Source organism: Micrasema longulum, unplaced genomic scaffold (genome assembly GCF_059751315.1).
Source record: "Micrasema longulum isolate JH-2025_06_02 unplaced genomic scaffold, ASM5975131v1 h1tg002380l, whole genome shotgun sequence".
Lineage (NCBI taxonomy): Eukaryota > Metazoa > Arthropoda > Insecta > Trichoptera > Brachycentridae > Micrasema > Micrasema longulum.
The window spans coordinates 57,783-77,837 of record NW_028279530.1 but is presented as its reverse complement, the minus strand read 5'-3'; the positions used below and the strand labels follow the sequence as shown (position 1 = coordinate 77,837).

The 20,055-nt window shown below is 30.7% G+C and overlaps 1 protein-coding gene across 1 annotated transcript in view; it reads right to left on the bottom strand.

Moving 5' to 3' along the window:
- Positions 1-19,689, bottom strand: part of LOC148272316 (uncharacterized) — a 130,764-nt gene extending 111,075 nt beyond the window's left edge. The window contains exon 1 of the mRNA XM_088240210.1: positions 19,641-19,689. The gene's annotated coding sequence lies outside the window, so the exon portion shown is untranslated. The remainder of the gene's footprint in view (positions 1-19,640) is intronic.
- Between the last annotated feature and the right edge of the window lie 366 nt (positions 19,690-20,055).

The window sequence follows — 20,055 nt, the reverse complement described above, 5'->3', positions numbered from 1 at the left end:
CCACAAAGTTAGTGCTTCAAATGTAAACTTTACATATTTTATTTGTTAAGAATACATTTCTGTGTCTTGAAATATTGTACAATCGGAATCCTAGACGAGTTTTGCGACAAGATAGCGATGGCCAACTATCACGCGAGATAATAATATGTTATATCATCTTCGTCATAAACTCGACAGCCCTGGTGGGCCTTGGCTGTTCCAGGAGTCTCACCCACTCTTGCCTGTCTGCTGCTCTTCCTACCCAGTTCCTTATTTCTAACACTGTTGTATCTGCGCTGATGCAGTCCATCCATCGCATTTGAGCCTTCCTAGTCTTCGTTGTCCTTGTGGCACAGAGAGAGTCAGACATTTAATGGGGGTTTCGTCGTCTATTCCAATTATATGGCCAGCCCACCCTGAGGCTTACATTGATAAAGTTATTAAAAAAAAATATATATATATATTTGGACCCATGTATTTAGTAGTAGCCTTACGTGTCATGTACAACGCTAAGGTTCTCGGCAAAAATCGTTATTGTTTGTCTTGGAAATGGGATGTTCGATCACTAATTTTAGTTTATTACCATTGTGACTCCAATCACCATTTTTGCAAAGTCCAAGAACAATGGCACGTGATAACTACTTTTCACGGCAGTGTGAATGTTAAACAGTTAAGGATATTTCATCTTCCCAGCTTTCTGCTTCAAGATTATGGCGTTGTAAACTGAAAAATGGGCACTGAAATAACAGATGTTTGATACTCTGTGAAGAAATATCATCGCATGGACAATAGTCATCATTCCTTAATTTCAACCCATACAGGTAACTCCTCATAGCTCCGTGTCCAGTAAAAAATTGGGTCGTTTTGAAAGTACTTTGGTGATGATGACTGAAGTTTGCTGCATCAGCCAGCGTTGGGAAAAAGATAGGTAAAGTTAAACAAATTACAACTAGGATGGAGAATACCTTAAATAAGGGAATATGGAAGTCTAGGCATTTACAGAGCTTATGAGCTGCCTTAGGCTGATTTAAGTGGCCACTTTACACACTGTGTAACATTCACCATTTTGTCTATCAGATGAATCTCTTCACAATAATAAAAGTTTCAGCTTTTTAACTTCACTAAAATCAACAAATGGAAAAATTGAAGAAATATTGATGTTCAAACATAGGCAAAATGGAGATTCCCGGGATGGTTGATATGAAATATTTATTTAGAAGGGTGTTTTCACACCAGAATATTGCATAGACTCTGGACTGGTACCTGAAGCGTAAGACTGGTCATCTTATCTTCTGATGATAAGGTGATTTATATAAAATAAAATGAAACCATCGTTCAATGATCGCCCACAAACCATCATTAACATGAAATATCTTCAAATGAAAAAAAAAGGAACTGAAGAAATATCTTCTTGATACTTCAAAGTGCCTGTTAATTCATATAATATAAATAAAATAATGTTAAATTAACCTACAATATTTGAGTTTGTTCGAATGTTACACAGTGTGTAAAGTGGCCACTTAAACCAGCCAAAGACAGGTCATAAGCCCTGTAAATGCCTAGAATTCCATATTCGCTTATTAAAGGTATTTTCCATCCCTGTTGTAATTTGTTAATCTTAATGACTCCCGAGGGTGTTAAATCCGGTCTTTTGTCTACAAACGTTTGGACAAACTCAAATATTGTAATAGATAAAGTTAACATATTACAACAGAGATGAAGAACATTTAAGAGAAGGTAATATAGAATTCTAGGCATCTACGGGGCTTATGACCTGTCAATGGCTGGTTTAAGTGGCCACTTTACACACTGTGTAACATTCACCATTCTGCCTATATTTGAACATCTATATTCCTTCAATTCTCTCATCTGTTGATGTTTGTGAAGTTAAAGAGCTGAAACCTTTATATATTCAGGTGAGATTCATCTAATTGGATTATTTCACCTACATACTAGGCAACGCCTGAAAATGTTATTTTTTCAATTTCCATACTTCTTCATGGACCAGGTAATTTACTAACAATATTTTGAGTGTTGATATGTTAATATAAACAGCTCCCCAGGGAGTTGAATTTAGTCTTTGTCTACAAAAATTTGGACAAACTCAAAATATTATAGATAAAGTTGATTAAACAAGCACTTCCTAGATTTTATATAGCTCCCTATTGTAGCGAGAACGCCAGGGGTTGTTTTTTCTCTCAGGGCCATAGGCAACACTCTGAGGATTCTTTTTTCAAAAGGCTTACTGGTTTCCTCAATATTATTTGTCATAACCCAGGTTTCGGAGAAAGTACCTTCATAAATAAACGAATCTGTACTATATTTATGAATTTGGTAATGTATCAAAATAAAACAAGTTTATTGGATTATAATTCTACTTTATTTTTTATAAAATATACAAAGGGTATATTGTGACGCGTTTCGTCTTGTTAGGACATTTTCAAACAAACTAACTTAAATATTTACAAAGTTTCCTTATATACTAAAAATAATTGCTATTTTATGTTTGTGGATTTCTTTACAAGCCAAAATAAGTAGAGTAATAAAAAATCAAATAAGGGTATACTGAGTATATTAGAGGAATATTTTGGTCATATTGGGTAAAAACCTTCCATTATTTAAAAACATTTGTAAGGGTATGACTTTAAAATTAATGTAATAATTATAAAAATATTGATTTCATTTATACAGGTTTATTTTGAAAATTATTGTTGAAACTCTACATTGGTGTTTTACACAGGTTTCATTCATGTTTAATGTCAACTAAGTATACCCTTTGTATATTTATAAAAAATAAAGTAGAATTAGAATCCAATAAACTTATTATTTATATCACTACAGAGATGGGTAGAATTTTTTGTTTCAAGATTATGGATATTCGAGCGTTTACAGGGCTTATGACCTGTCATAGGTTGGGTTCAAGTGGCCACTTTTATGTAGAATTCTACAACATTCCCCATTCCACAAAAAGTGGCCACTTGAACCCAACCTATGACAGGTCATAAGCCCTGTAAACGCTCGAATATCCATAATCTTGAAACAAAAAATTCTACCCATCTCTGTAGTGATATAAATAATAATATACCTACTCCCCCTTGGGATAAAACCCAGAATTGTGTGTGTATAAATATGTAAATATATATACACATACCAAAAAATAATATTGTCCAATAAACTTGTTTTATTTTGGATACATTACCAAATTAAATATGGAATTCTACCAATTGTCTGCAAACACAATAAATATATTTATGAATATGCTATTGAAACTGAGCAATATCTAGGCATTTACAAAGAATGTGACATGTGGGTTCAATCTGTATTTAGTTTGGTACTACACGAATTCACACGTGAGATGATTCTGATGATTCTTATGGAACTAGAAAAATAAACTCGCTTTGCTCATAGTCCATATAAGCAAAAACAAGTAACCTAGTGTTTAATACTAAATATAATATCATACGAACCGAGATGCTTCTCCGTTCATCAAACCAGTTTAGCCAAGTGGCTAAATTTAACCAAGTTTTTTTGCAATAGAAAGTCGCGCATATTGAGTGACCATGACAAGGTAAAATAGAGCTCAAGTTTTACTGAACGCGAGAGGCTTAGCGCAGTAACTTCTAAAATGAGACAAAATCTAAAAAAAAATCTCAAAAAAACAATACACAGAAAACATTGACGTTTAGCTACACGTCTTACGATTCTATTTGTTTGTCTAATTTTGCATTTTGTACATACATTGTATAACGGTTTAATTAATAGAGTAGTAAATAGTAATGTAATTGTTTATTTTTACATAAAAATGTCTGCCTTAAAACAGGTTGTACCTAGTTAGGCAGACTAGACATGATCCAGAGAAATCTATTACCTAAGTGTGTATGTAGAAGATAAAGTAATTGTTATTTTTGTTAATTTTGTTTGTGATCATTATTATTATTATTGACAGAATCAAGAAAGGGGTGCTGCGTTGGTTTGGATATGTAGAGCGAATGGACAGCGAAAGAACGGTTAAAAGGATCTACGATGCAAATGTTGATGGATGCAAAAAAACAAGAAAAACCGAGAAAGACATGGCACGATCAAGTTCATCAAACGCTTGAAGATGGACATGTCAAAAGTAGGAATAATCGACGTGCGTTCATGAGAAGATGTATGAATGTAGAGGAAGCAAAGTCTGTATGCCAAGATAGAGTGTTATGGCGTTCTATCCTCTCTGCCTACCCCTACGGGGAAACGGCGTGATGGTTTGTTTGTTTGTATTTTTATTATTGTTTTTATTAGAGAACATGTAAGATTTTTTTTATATGAGCCCTATTTTAAGAAAAAAAAAATTAAAATATTGTGCTCCAACTAGGGAACAAAAATGAAATACTGGTGATGATACTAAAATTGTGGAAAATGTACTTAACCCTATCAGTACCGGAGTAAAAAATTTTTTTTTGCCAATTATAAATTCAATATTTTTTCACAAATTTTCAAAAAATTTTTTTTTGAAGCTTGCATACTTCTCAAAAAAAAACATGTACTACAGGAATGATATTGTAGCTCAGAAGATGTAAAATAAAGGTACAGTATACAAAGGCATATATTACTGTTTTATATTTTTTTTAAATGCTGAAAAACATATGCAATTGATAAAAACATAAGAAAGTTTTTAGAATTAAACATATTTATAAATTTATAAAAAAAATCTTAAATAATATGAAGTGTACTTAAAGATTGTAAAACAAACGTCAGAACAAGCGTGGGCTACCAACATCAAAAATTATATTGTTTTGTTAAGAATATATCTTTGGCTAGATTTCATTCATTCATTCATTCCCTTTCCGCACCTAATGGTGCACAGGGTACTGCATTGGTACACCAGTCGCAGCGCACCTTGATCATTTTTGTTACAAGAACAAAAGATGGTCAGTCTTACGCTCAGGTGCCAGTCCAGTGACTATGAATTATTCTAGTGTTAAAACACCGTTTTGAATAAATATTTCACATCAACCATGTTGAGATTCAAACCCGAGATTTGCATGGCAGACAAATGCGCTGACCAATACAGCACGAGGCTAATTTTGGATAAATGCATGCAAAAAATGGGGCAGATTGGTAAAGAAAATAACGAGATATGATTAGTTTTCTTTGTGTACCTGAGGAGTGACGCTGGTACAAAGAGAGTTAAAATAATCTTGTATAATATATATAAAGTAAAAGTATATTTTGACAGATCACAATAAAATAAATGAAATTTTTATTCTCTATTGAGAATTATTAGTTACTGCTTTGTACAATACATAATATATTAAATTTTTATGTCAATGTTAACTTTTGCCAATTAAGTCATCGGAATCTACCTGAGACGCTATTTGATTTGACTCTCAACTGTTCTTTACTTTGACATATGAGGTAATTGAGTTTAAAAATAACTTGTTTATTGAAGCAATTAAAGTTTTTTGATACTTTACTAGCTTTATGTGTTTAAATATTCGATGAAGTTATTTTAATGGACCATTTAAATCGCAATTAAATATGTGCTCAGTAAAATATTTTCAATGAATTTTATGGAATATGATAAATAATATAATTAGGTGCGTATTTCAATTATATGTCTTCCTGCAAAAAGCACCACTTGCTTACTTTAGAACTAAGACAATCGCCGTCTACTATTAGACATGGGGGTACTTCATGACATACTTAGTGAACGCCTTGATAGTCCGGCTCTTATGTCGGAGTTATCATTAAATGTCCCTGGTTACCGCACCCGTCACACGTCGAGATCTCTATTTCATGTGCCAGCAGTTCGTACGAACTATGCCCAGAACTCACCACTCATACTTTTTGCTTGAGAATATAATTTGAACTCTGCCCTTATTGATCCATTTGATTGCAAAAAAATAACATTTAAAATGCGTGTCTTAAAAAATACTTTTTTGTCTTATACTTAGTTTCAATAATAAAGTCTTATTTTATCTTATTTTATTTTATAATATTTTGTTTTATCTCTAATTCCTTATATTTTATATATATTTATATTTTCGACACATATGCAATAATATTTACACACATGTCCACCCTCATTCGAATATAACACCCACTCACCATGCGCGGTCCGTCTATATATTGGATGGAACCGATGCTTCCTTTAATATTTGACCTCCCAAAATCAGCTAAAAGTTAACTAATCCTTTAAATAAATACATGTTTTTAGTTTGTTGTTTTAATTGTAGTGATCTGAGATAGGTTCAATGTTCATTAATTAATAACTTCTAAAAACTTGCGGCCCCTCACACAACCTTCCGACTGCGCCGTTATGCGTGTACAGGTACAAAATATACAATACACTGCGCTCTGTTTGATTCTGGAATATGGAACTGCGTAAGTGTTTAAGTTCCTTTAAGACGTACCCTCATTACATAATTTTAAAAATTTGCGCATGCGCAAATAGAGATCTTTGTGGAACTAATTCGAACAAACCCATCCAGATTTATTTTTCATGTATTGTGACGGTTTTACAAAAAAAATTGAAGTAAAATCGGTTATCACGATGCCATCATAATATTTAACTACAAAATATACCACTTTTATGATGAAATTATGGTATAAATTGATTTTCAGTTTATTTCAAAGGACTGAATTTGAATTTCTGTGTTAGTAGGCACAAATTTTACCCATCCATGTACCTAGTACTAAGTAACTACTTCCCTAATCGAAAACCTTACCGCACGCTTCTGCCACTCACCCACCCTCTCACACACTTTCACTAACACAAACACACTAGCATGTGTTGTACGGGTATTTAATGCATTTCTGTGGATATCTATCATTGGTTTTATACTTTTAAACTACTTTTAATTACTTATATTATATATGATAATAAAATCAATATATTGCTGCTCTTACTATAATGTGTCATTATTTTGAAGATATTTTTTAAATTGACCTAAATTTAAATTTACTGTCTTATATTTCACTTAAAGATTCTTCTCATCGTTTCTTTGAATCCCTTAAAATAAATATGTGTTTATGTTTTTCCTTTTTAAAAAAATGTTATTACTATTTTATTTTATTTTTACATCTGAGCATGTTTTTCATTCTTTATTCCCATTCTTAATTCTTAATTACTCTTACAAATTTTCTTCATTTTTAATATTATTTCCATTTGTAAATACTCACTACAAACTACAAACCTTAAAATATATTTTTTTCACTTAAATTTTAATTTTTAAACAACTTTCATTTATGTTTTCTTTTTCCTTCTCTTTTTTACACTTTCATAATTAACCTTACATTTAATTGCTTTTTAATATGGAAACTTCACTGGTCCATTAGAATTCAGTCCAATTGTGTAAAATATTAAACTTTGTAACTGTACTGTATGTTTTCTGAATAAAAGAAAATAAAATAAAAAAATAAAAAATAAAAAAATTGGCTTTATTCTCTGTATATTTTATTTGTTATATTTTTGTTACATGTATTACTGTTGATATCCCCAATAAAAAAAAACATTTTGAAAAAAATTTCCTGTAAAATTACCAGAATATGTATTTGTGTATATTTTTATACACTGTTTATTTTTAAGCCTAAGTAAAGAAATAGTAGAATTGTAAAACCGGTCGGCACACGAGTATTAAATATATTTTATTAATTTTACACAAACTAATTACGTCCTTATATAATTATAATGCAAGTCTCGTTAAATCCCAAAAGGAACCATCACACACTACCTCTATACCAGTAATTTAATCGCAAAAACCTATCGACGTGCTTAAAAACATGCTAAGCATTTGAGCAATCATAATGAACAATAATAAACATGCTTAAGTTATCGCAGTCATAAGCCAACGCATGTGTAATCTTTAAGTCAACGCTCATGTCGGTTTGTTTTTTGTTTTCCTCGTAAATAAATACAGTTCACTGGCGGAAAATCGGCGTTTACTATAAAAAATTATGCAATACATTGCATTTGTAAAATAGTAAGGAGTATCTAATACAAAAGAGTGGAAATTAAATTACAATTACTATGGCGACTGCTTTTCTTGACATTTGGCTTGCTAACCGCTGGCTAAATGCAATAAATAGCATGATAAATAAAAAATAAATAAATTGCAGTTTTGGAATATTTTCCATATTTTCACCCATGAAATTCAAACATGCGATTGCGCAGCAGGATTATACGTCGCGAAATGTAAATATTTTGACATTTAATATTAGGTGTTCACGAATGTTCCATTGCGATCGTGAATACGATAAACAACCATGGTGAGAAATTGTTATCACGTCGCTTATTAGCACGTCGATAGTTTTTTGTGATTGAGTTACAGGAGACAAACTAGAAGATGAGTCATGGAGTCTACCACAAATTCTGAATTCGGGCACAGAAATTTAAGGATTTTGGTATTCAAAATATTAATTAAGTTTCCCGAACATTGTTAAACCAAGATTCAATATTTTTTTAAGTAGTTAGTGCTCAGCGGCAAGCGAAGATTTTTTGTATAGGTAACCTAAAAAAAAATCATTAATTTTTACTTACACAAAAGTACATAATATGTAAAGAATAAAATTATAAATTGCTATTTTTTATGTGGTTCTATAAAAAACAACTCAAACAGAAATTATTATTAGCTTCGCGATTTACGTAACTTAATTCAACACCGTTTTAATACAACACTTGTCCAAAAGTTCAGTTACTTTTATTCAAATTAATACATAATAAAATTGATTCTTCTAACCTACTTGAAAGACTTCCATTTCGTGTGCCATCTAGACCGGCGAGACAAAATCTTCTGTTTTACACTGAAAACGCGTCAACAAACTATTTTAAACAATCTACAATACCTAGAATATGCGACCAATATAACGATATATTTACCGAAGCTGATATTTTTTGTGACAATGTATGTAAATTTAGGTAAAAAATTATAGAAATTTTGAGAGAAGCAGATATTTAACTTTATTATTACGTACATATGTTTACATTTCGTTTCTTTTACATTTATTATATTGAACATAATTTAAATTATTGTATTAATTGTAAACAATTTTTTTGGTGTGTGCATGAGTTTCTTACACTAATTATGGACAGACTAAATCATGATCTTAATAATGTATCACTGTGGCTAAAAATTAATTAATTAAAATTAAATGTTAACAAAACTAAATATATGAATATAGGAAACAAAAGAATAGAAATTACACCATCAATTGTAATAGAAAATGAAAAACTTAATGAAGTCACTGAAATTAAATATTTAGGTGTAATGTTGGATTCAAAACTTACATTTCACCAAAACGCTAAGATGGTAATAAATAAGATTGCAAAAAAAATATCAATTTTGGGAAGGATCAGAAGATTTATTGATAAGGTTTCTTGCAAAACTATTTACAAAGCAATTATTGAACCACACTTTAACTACTGTAGTAGCATTTTATTTTTATCAAACAAAGAAAACATAGATAAACTAACTGTATTACAAAATAAAGCCTTTAGAACCATTTTGAAAAAAAACAGATACTCGAGGGTAAAGTCGATGGTAAATGAAATGAAATTATTAACATATAAACAAATAATATTTTACAATACAATGATATTTGTTCATAAAATTATAAACTCTAATAAAAAAACAGAATTATGGAAAAAAATTGATCGGAACCAGCATGATCACAATACTAGAGAAAAGAACAAAATTAGACTTCCATTTAGGAAAAAGGCAAAGTCACAAAATTCAATTTTATTTAAAGCAATTAAAAAGTATTACGAAATGGAAAAAAATATTTATGAAGAAAAAAACATATCAAAATTTAAAATAATGGTCAAGACAAATGTGATAAACAATTTATAAATTAAATATATTTGCAATGTTATTATTAGAACACACATAACAATATGTATGATATGTGTGCCCTACTTTAAGATTTAAATAAAAAATAAAAAAATGTACAAAGAAATAGGTTATATTTGTTTACATACTGTTTGTTTACCTAATAAAATAAATAAATAAAAGCGTATTTAAAAATTTTTACAAAGAAATTCAGCATATATTTCTATAATTTAAATGTCAACACTGAGCGCTGTCCGATTACTTTTAAAATTAATAAAATCTAAAAACAACCACTTCGAACGCCACATGTCAAACAGAAAATTAGTCCATCGGAAAGTTCGAAATACTAGTTTCCAAATAGAGAATCTTCAAACAATATTTGTAATCTGCAAGCTTGTTTTAGTACTAAAAAACCTGACCGGATAAAAGGTAGGTAAGTAAGATTAGTAAAATTAAGTGTACTTTTTTGTTCACTCACAGTTATGACGCGCTACTTTTATAGATATGCCATTTCGCTCTATTGTATAAAACAAAAGCGTTCAAAAATTTTAGTTTGCTTATTTGTTTAACACACGTGTAACATGATCGCTATTTAGCAGAACCCACAGGAAAGGTAACAAAAATGTTTTTTCCATCTATTTACCATGCTTTTGAATTTAGGAAATTGCAGCGTGCAGGATACGAATTTACACAAATCCTGACAGGACATGGCGGATTTATGAGTTATTTACACAGATTCAAAATATCTGAGATCAACACTTGCCCATGCGATGATGTTACTCTCCAAGATGTCTCCCATCTATTGATGCATTGCCCCTTTTTTAGTCTGCAGAGAATGCAACTGGAGGCGCGATGCAGAAGTCTAAATGAGGATTTACACGATGTGCATGTAGTGATTAGTCATAAGGACTTGTCAAGAGAGGTATCATTAAACATGACAGATATAGTGAAGGCAATAAAAGGTATCAATGATAGCAGGACACCAAATGCCGAACTCTGTTCAGGTGGATCGGAAGATCTGTTGACGAATAACAACGGTCCGCCTTCTTCTGACGAGTTTTCTGTGGTTTCCTCTTGAAACAGGTCACAGCCGAAACATCTTACTGATCCTTACATAAAATAACGAAATGAAGTTTTTCAAAATGAAATATTTTTAAGTAAACAAATAAATAACTATCGCTTTGAAGTATATACGAGTATTAACCTTGTACATTACAAGCAAGGTAAAAGAATAATGCAACTACATATAAAAATAAAAATAAACACACGTGTAACGGGCGGTTTCTTCGCAGTGCTTGCGATTCTCGACCTGAGTACCTACGGTCCATTGTTTTGCTGTATGTATAACTAAATTCGTGATGAATAATCCTAGAATTATTTTTATCCGCTTGGGCGGCTCTACAGCTATTGCTCGTTATTACTCTGTGGTTTGCACTTTTGTTATTTTTGTAGACACCCCTTGGGCGTACATGTGTGAAAAAATAATAAATAAATTAAAAATAAGCTCTGGTTATTTACGACTTGAAATGGTCTTAATTCTTAAAAGACTGTGGTTAATAATCCTTTTGTGCGCGGTGGTATAACATCGTGTTACCACTAGTAAAAGACTAAATATTCTAAAGATCAGGCATTTGAAAAAAAAACATGGAGCATACTCAAAATATTAATGAATAATTACCTGGTCCATGAAGAAGTATAGAAATCGAAAAAATAATATTTTCAGGCGTTGCCTAGTATGTAGGTGAAATAATTCAATTAGATGAATCTCACCCGCATAAATAAAGGTTTCAGCTCTTTAACTTCACAAACATCAACAGATGAAAGAATTGAATGAATACAGATGTTTAAATATAGGCAGAATTGTGAATGTTACACAGTGTGTAAAGTGATCACTTAAACCAGCCATTGACAGGTCATAAGCCCTGTAGATGCATTAACTTCTATATTACCTTCTCTTAAATGTTCTTCATCTCTGTTGTAGTATGTTAATATAAACAGCTCCCCAGGGAGTTGCATCCAGTCCTTGTCTCCAAAAATTTGGACAAACTCAAAATATTGATGTTAATGATAATTAGGTTGATTAGATTAATTACGTATTTTTATTATTATTATGTTAACTATGTTAAATAACCAATTTAAGGCATGTTTCACTTATTATAAAATGTTTCCCTCGGCACGGGACACCCCAATGTACAAAAAATAGAATACAAAAATGTAAAAGTATAAAATAAATATGTCGACTAGTGTGACACCACAGCCACACAAGAGTTAAAATTAAAATATTTGAGTAAATAATCAAAACGCAAATATTTCTCTTTTTAAAAAAATAAAATTGAATGTCCTGATTAAATCTGGATTTTCATAATCCTCCTCTGTTGTTTTTGCACTTGTGAAATAGATCAATAAATATTTCCTCAAATATTTTATAAATGTCATTCTTAGTAATATGTTTGTTTTACATTCCAGTGTTATAAAAACATACTTCATCACGGTATTTGAATATCCACCGATGTGTAAATACTCATTTTTTCCCACTAACCATACAATCCTTCACCTTTAAAGGTAAGTACAGATTCGGCTTCTGGTATATTATTTATAACCCTCATAAAAATATCGACGTATCACATGTTATTTACCCTTTCGACCCGGGTATTTTGTGTTATTATTATTTTATCAATTCAATCACATGTTGGTCCAGGATCCTTCAATTTTCTAACCAAGGAACTACAAAACATCAAATCGCTGGTACATTTTAAAGTAGGTTTAAGTTTTTGGATCAGCATGGAAGAATCAGAAGAAGATCAGCTGCAAATAAATCATGTTTTCGGAATATCAGCTATGTTCATTTAGTTTTTCTTTTCTTTTTCTTTTATTTTTTTCATGTTCATGTCATACCATATATGTATGCTATTAACTTTTAATAATTAAAAAAGGAATGGCCCACGCTCAGACGTTGAAGTCTTTGTTGGCATTTTTTCCAATTCATGTTATATGTAGCTTAATTTTAAGATATAGTTTTCCATAGTGTATTTTAATATAATATATGTATGGAAAAATAAACAAATATAAAAAATAATTTAAAAAATGAAATAAAAATCGACAGGCTTACAAAAGCCCTTATGGATTGGCATTAAATATTAATGTACACACACATAAAAGTGGTGACCATGCAAGAAGTCTCAAGTTCGATTCCTGATATGGTTGACATGAAATTATTATTATTATAATTTATTTTTTTAAATATTTATTTATTTTAACAAATAAAATAACATACATAATTGTATTTCTGTTCCCGCAAAGCCGAGGCTTGTCTGCGGGTAACATGACTTTTTTATGTTTATTTATGAAAGGTAAGTACAGGGCTTAATAAAAGATGAAGAATAAAAAATATTTATATGCACACTTAAGTTTCACTTTCTGATTTTAATTTTTTACTATTTTTTTTAATGTTTTTAGGTTTTTTCTCTAGGTATTCAACAGGTATTAAATTAAACAGTTTTGATACTACACTCCCCATTGTTCTATCTTCATAGTAGTTCTTTCGGCGTGGCACCGTAAGCTGCTGTGCCGATACTTGTCGGGTTACGATCTGGCGGGTTATTTTGGATTTAAAGCTGCATTTAAAGGGGTTTTTTTATACTATAATATTTCATGGTCCCGGACTGGTAAGTGAAGCGTAAGACTGATTACCTTACCTTCATGTCACAAAAATTATATTGATACGCTGCAATTGGTGTACCAATACATTGCCCTATGCCCCATTAGGTGCGGAAAGGGAAATGATGATTGAATGTTTTTTCAGGAAAAATAAATATTTGGATTTTTAAGATTTACCCAAATATTAAAATGTTGGTGGTCATTTTCAACGAGTTTAAAATTATACTTATTTAAGAGACTTTTAAAAAATGGGAATCAAGTTGTGGTAAAGCGGGATGCGAGCCTCGGACTTTTGATCTGTGAGTCCGTGATACTAGACACAGGATCACAAGCCGATTCAAAATTAAAAACAAATATTAATAAACATTATACCATTATTGTATATTAATATTGAATATTTTTCGGGCTTGGTGTAGTGGTCGGCGCATTTTCCTACCATGCGAGAAGTCTCGGGTTCGATTCCCGACATGGTTGACATGAAATATTTATTATTTATTTACATGAATCGGGTTGAGTAAATGTCAAATAATCTTCAAAGATTATTTTATGCAAGCTTGTTTTAGTACTAATAAACTTGACTGGGTTAAAGATGTAAAATATTGATACTTTTTTTTATGGAGTAACAAGCTGAGGTAAAAGGCTAGTTTCATCGTTCACTGAGAACGGGCTGGGGGCTGGGCGCACTTCATAGATTTTTTTGTTGGAAGATATAAACGGTGGTGGAGATTTGTAATAAATGACAATTACTTTATTTATTTTCCCATAAACAATAAAACATTATTATTGAAACTCGGAAAGAAAAAGAAAGTCATCCCTGACATCTATGATATCAAATACATTAATACGATTTTCATTTGGGTAAATCCTTGGCGATAAAATAAAGGGTTTTACTAAAAATAAAGTCTAAGTAAATTCAATCATCCCCACTATACTTTCCCCATGTACATCTAGTAAAGCACAAGGCACTACATTGTTTCAACAATGAAGAAGTTCAGTGCCACTGGAAATTAAATATATAAAAATATTTTCTTACGCGCGGTAAAAATTAGAGCATTCAGTTGTTCGGCGAAGTTCCTTAAAGATGTATGACAAAATAATAAAAATGTTTTTAATAATGAACTACTTTGAATGACGTAGCTAGCTCTCCCGAACTAACCAATAATAAAGTTTTGTTTTGTTAATCCAATTAATCAATCAGCAGAATTCACCGAAGAGAACTAATGACGTCGCACGCAGGGTAATTTCAAAATTACAAAACAATAAAAAATCATTGCGCTGATAAAACGATAAAACGATATGGGAAAATATTTTTTTCTTAATTTTGGCTTAGTTTAGTAGTCTATTAACAAGTTTTTAAAAAGTAATTAGTAAGTAGTAAAATTATTTGTTTTATGAAGGTTATTTACGAAGAATATGGTAAAGGGTGACAAATACAGTTATGAAATAGATGTGGATCTACACTGGACGAGTGCTTTCAACTCGATAAGTAAAAATCCTGAACATTTAAATCGAGTGGTTATTAGTCCACCTTGTAGTGCAGTGGTGAGTGCATTTGTCTACCACGGCTGAGGGCCTGAGTTCGATGTTCTGGTTGTTTCTAAGTAAGTGAAAAAATCACAAAAATCCCACCCACAGAAATAAAGGATTTAGCTATGTCACTTCACAAAAAAATACAGATAGGTAGATAGGTTTTTTTGTTAAATTAATAATAATAATAATTATGATGGTTTATTAATAAAAATTTAAATTTCTTTATATACTAAATACATACTTAGGTAATATATTTCTCTGGATTGTGTCTAGTCTGCCTAACAAGGTACAACCTGTTTTAAGGCAGAGATTCATTTACGAGGGTACCTTAACGGCTTTTTAAAAATTATTTTAATAATCGACTTTTGAGCAGATTCGAGAGGTTTAATAATGATTTATTCGTGCCTCCCCATCCTATTATGCCATAAGTTATAATTGAGTTACATAAAATATAAATAGTTGTTTAAGTTTAATTAGGGATAAGATGTTACGTTTTGACTTGAAAATATGGGAAAGTTTCCTATTTCTTTTTGTTATATATTGTATGTGCTCTGTCCATTTAAAATATTTATCATTCCAAATATTGAAAAGTGATTTTTCTGAGCCCCAAATACTTTTTTTATGTTTCGAAGTAAGAATGCCATTGTAATCACAATTGAAATCTGCATAACCAGAGAGAAAATTTGTTCACTTACTCTCACTAAATCCGATACTGAAAGGCTTTAAAAAATCACTTGTTTCCTCAAAATGCCCTCGAAAATCCTTGTTTTAATTAAGAATTATGATGGCAAATTACCAAACTTTATTTATGTGATCGGATTGCATAACTCAAGTCAAAAATTTTATTTGACATGCTATATAAAATAATTTACTTGATGTTATGAAAAAAGGAATAAAACACTAATAACTGTTTTTCTACAAACGATCTTTTTTGACGTAGGCCTTTTTGAAAAATACCTATTCAATTTCAACCAATTTATCAAAAAGTTTTTTCAAACAATTTTCTCATTAGAATCTTCAACATATCCTTGAATATAGTATACCTTGAAACACATAGATAAACATCAATTTATGTAAATTATCGGCCAATCGACAAAAGTATTTGTATTTTTATCAACCGGATGCCATTTCAAAGAATTAATTGAATATTTAGAAGCTTTTGACAGCTCTTGTGTTTTAATCGGTATACAACAAAAGTATTATAAATAATCAGTCATTTTGTCAACATTTCTTTATTATATCGTAGCACAATTTTTTTAACGATCGTCTGACTTTATCTACCGAGCGATTACAGCCGTCTTGATACGTACACTCCGGAAGATAGTAAAAAAGACCGAAAAATAAAAATAACTAATTATTTTTTTAACGTGGCAACTTTTTTACTCTTATGTGTTAATCGGGCAGAATCTAGCGATATTATTTTTTGCGTCTAGCCACTCGTTTCCGATACTGAGAGTTACGCCAGCATTTAATTCGACTTCAAAATATACTTATTTCTCTCTCACATTTTTAATGGGCTTTTAAGAAAAATAGTACCAACCTTAAAACGATTGAAAATTTAAGTAAATCGTAATTAAAGAAAAATTTCTCGGTGAAACAAAATTTTAAATACTTTTAATGCGTAGATAAAAGTATGGAGGAGTTCTAGATACGTCGATATAAACCGATGTACTTACATCAAAACTTGATGGTGGGGGGATCGAAAGCGTATCTTAGTAATCGGTTGGAAGAATTTTATCTTCAAGTATGATCTCATTTTGAAACTATGTCATTTTAGTGCGTAGATATGTGTACCGTGACGTACGCTTCTCCTTGTTTCAAATCGATGTACCTACCCAAAACTTGAAGGTGGGGAATCGGTAGTGTATCTTCGTAGTCGCTAGAGATAATTTATCTTCAACCGTGCCGTCAAGGTGAAGGTATGACACCTTTATCTTCCCATCAAAATTAAGGCTCAGGTGTCTAATTACAAACAAATATATAGAATGTTTTATTTTATTTTATTTTATTTATATTTTTATTTTTTTATTTGGGAAATCAACAGTTCCACATACATATTTAGTAAACAAACAGATATAGTGTATAAACTCAGAACTACTAACAGATTTCCACATAGTATACAAAGTTAGTAAAGAAAATATATTACGTATCAAATAAATACATATAATTTATACATATAAAAATGTTATTTTCATGTACTCAATAATCAAAGAATTTTTAAAAATATTTATTTTAAGAACATTAAGTTACTGTAAATTGGGCGGGATTAGGACAAGAATGCTTAAAGAGAGGATAAGGAGGGGAAGGGAGATGTACATATTTATTATTATAATGTCTACTAAGTTACATAATGCATTTTAAGTGTAAATTTTTAATCTGACAGAGTGATGTTTGTGTAATGTATATTTTTAAATTTTGTATTGTACACTGAAAAAGTCTTACGAAAAAAAGCATTTTTAACATACGATGTTTTACTTATTGGTACATGAAACAGGTGGTACCGTCTACAAATCCTGGCTGGCACATGTATTATTATTAAACCAATCAGCTCTGTATAGTCAACCATTCCTGTCATAATTTTGTAAAGCAGTAGTTGGTCCGCACACACTCTGCGGTATTGTAGAGAAATGATTCCATGGAAGGTGGAGGCAGTGAGAGTTGATACATAATACATACGTTGATACATAATGTTAAGAGTACACTTAACAAATTAAAGCACATTTAATAAATAATACGAATATTATGTTGGAATAGAGTCTTTCTATCACTACGGCATCAGGTTAAACGAGTTTTAAAACCAAAATAAGTATTATACAAATTTTAGTACCTATTTAAATAAATACCATATAAAACACCATTTTATAAAATCAAAAGTCTACCAGATAACGTGTGAGCTTAATTATATCGTATGCAACGCATACACCTAGATTACTATTTGCTCTTTAAATTATATTGTCGTTTTATAAAAAACAGAATAAATTAATAATAGTAGTTAAAGATGAGTGATAATATAATCTACAAATTTGAAATAACTAGTAAACTATTACATTTTTTAAATATTTTTTTTAAATTGAAATAAACGGCACTTAGTGCCTTTTACATATTAGTTACAAATACAATTAAATATACATGTAAGCATAAGTAATACAGAGCATTAAAAACAATATGATTAATTTAGAAAGTCTAGAAATATAAACTATATAAAAGAATAAAATATTACCAGTTATAGAATTATCGATAAAAAAAGATAATTAGGTATTAGAAATACTTTGAACCAGTTGAAAAAAACTAAGAAGACAATTTTGAATAACATTAAAAAAAATAAAATATATGTATTATTATTGAAAACTAATATTTAGTAATTTTTTTATCGATTACGCAACATCTTCGAGACAGTTATAAAAATATTTTTATTTGAAGCACTCATTTTGTGGTAATTAAAATGGATACAAATAATATAACTAAAATATATATCATCATCATCGTTCCCTTTCCGCACCAAATGGTGCATAGGGCACTGTATTGGTACACCAATATCAGCGTATCTTGATCATTTTTGTTACATGAAGGTTAGATGATCAGTCTCACGCTTCAGGTACTAGTCAAGGGACTATGAAATATTTTTAGTGTATAAACACCCTTTTAAATAAATATTTCATACCAAACATGTCGGGAATCAAACCCGAGACCTGTCGCAAGGTAGGCAAACGCGCTGACCATTACACCACAAGGCCGACACGTTATATATATAAACAAAAAAATGTGTAATTCGGGTTGTGGTCCCGTGGCTAGTGTCGTGGACTCATGGATCAAAGATCCGGGGATCGCACCTCACTCTACCACAATTTAAAATTGATTTCCATTTTCTGGTAGTGAGTTACTTACAACTCGTTGAAAATGGCCACCGAAATTAAAATATTTGGGCCAATCACAAGAACGCAAAGATTTCTTTTTTTAATAAAAAATTAGTAAATAAAATAAAAGAAATAAAACAACCTTGTTTTTTGGCACTTATTTTTTACTTTTTCTGTCGACAGGATTAAAAGGTATACAAGCTTCTTTATCATCTTAAATTCATTAGTCATTATGATTCAACCAATGATGAAAGAGTTGTGAAAGATTTCCAATTTACGGTAACTCAACGGACCAATCGGCAAAACTGACCGAGAAGAAGCGGATGAGAACTTGAGACGTCACGTACGGAATAATTTCAATATGCAAAATTTAATAAATCATGGCGCTGATAATACGATACATGAAAAAAGAGTGAAGTTGAATTGTCTACTAACTAATAAAATAAACCATTAAATTTCCTCATTCAGTAATCAAATAACCTTTCAATATAGCCCATTATACGACGATACAACTACTGTTCCCACAAGATAAATAATTTTCATTATTGTTATAATCAGTCCACGTTGGTGTTAGCTTGTAATACCGTGTGTCCTATCAGCACGTTAGTTTTGTATTTTTATGTAACTACTATCATGAAAGTGTACGGTGGGAATTGCTTGTTAGTGTAATTAATGTCCTGACGAAGAGACAGATACGTCTCGAAACTGGTAGATATAAAAAAGTCGGTTAGATAATATGTACAAATATTTACTAACATTTATAACACTTGAAAAAATAATCTTCTTTTGTGATGTAAAAAAAAATACTCACATTTTTTTCCGAAATTAAATTAGGACGATTTGCCACCAGCTTCCATCCTGTGAAAAATAAAAAAATACGTCAATTTTATGCATTAAACATGACAACATAATTAAAAATATAAGTACCGTATTTTGCAGACGATAAGACGCATCGGCCCATTAGATAATTTTTTTGTTGAATTTTTTGAGTAAAAAAGTGCATCTTGTGGTCAAAACAATACGGCACATTCACGTGGACTAGAGAATGACGTACACGTGCAAACCACAAGCCTACCGTGTAGTATCACATGTTTTCACATTATTTTAAAAATCCGCATGTCTCGACAAAATATCAAATTAATTGGTATTTATTATTTTAATATTTTATTTATTGGCTGTGATAAAAAAAAACCTTTACAAGCGGTGATGTTACATCGTCTTACCTC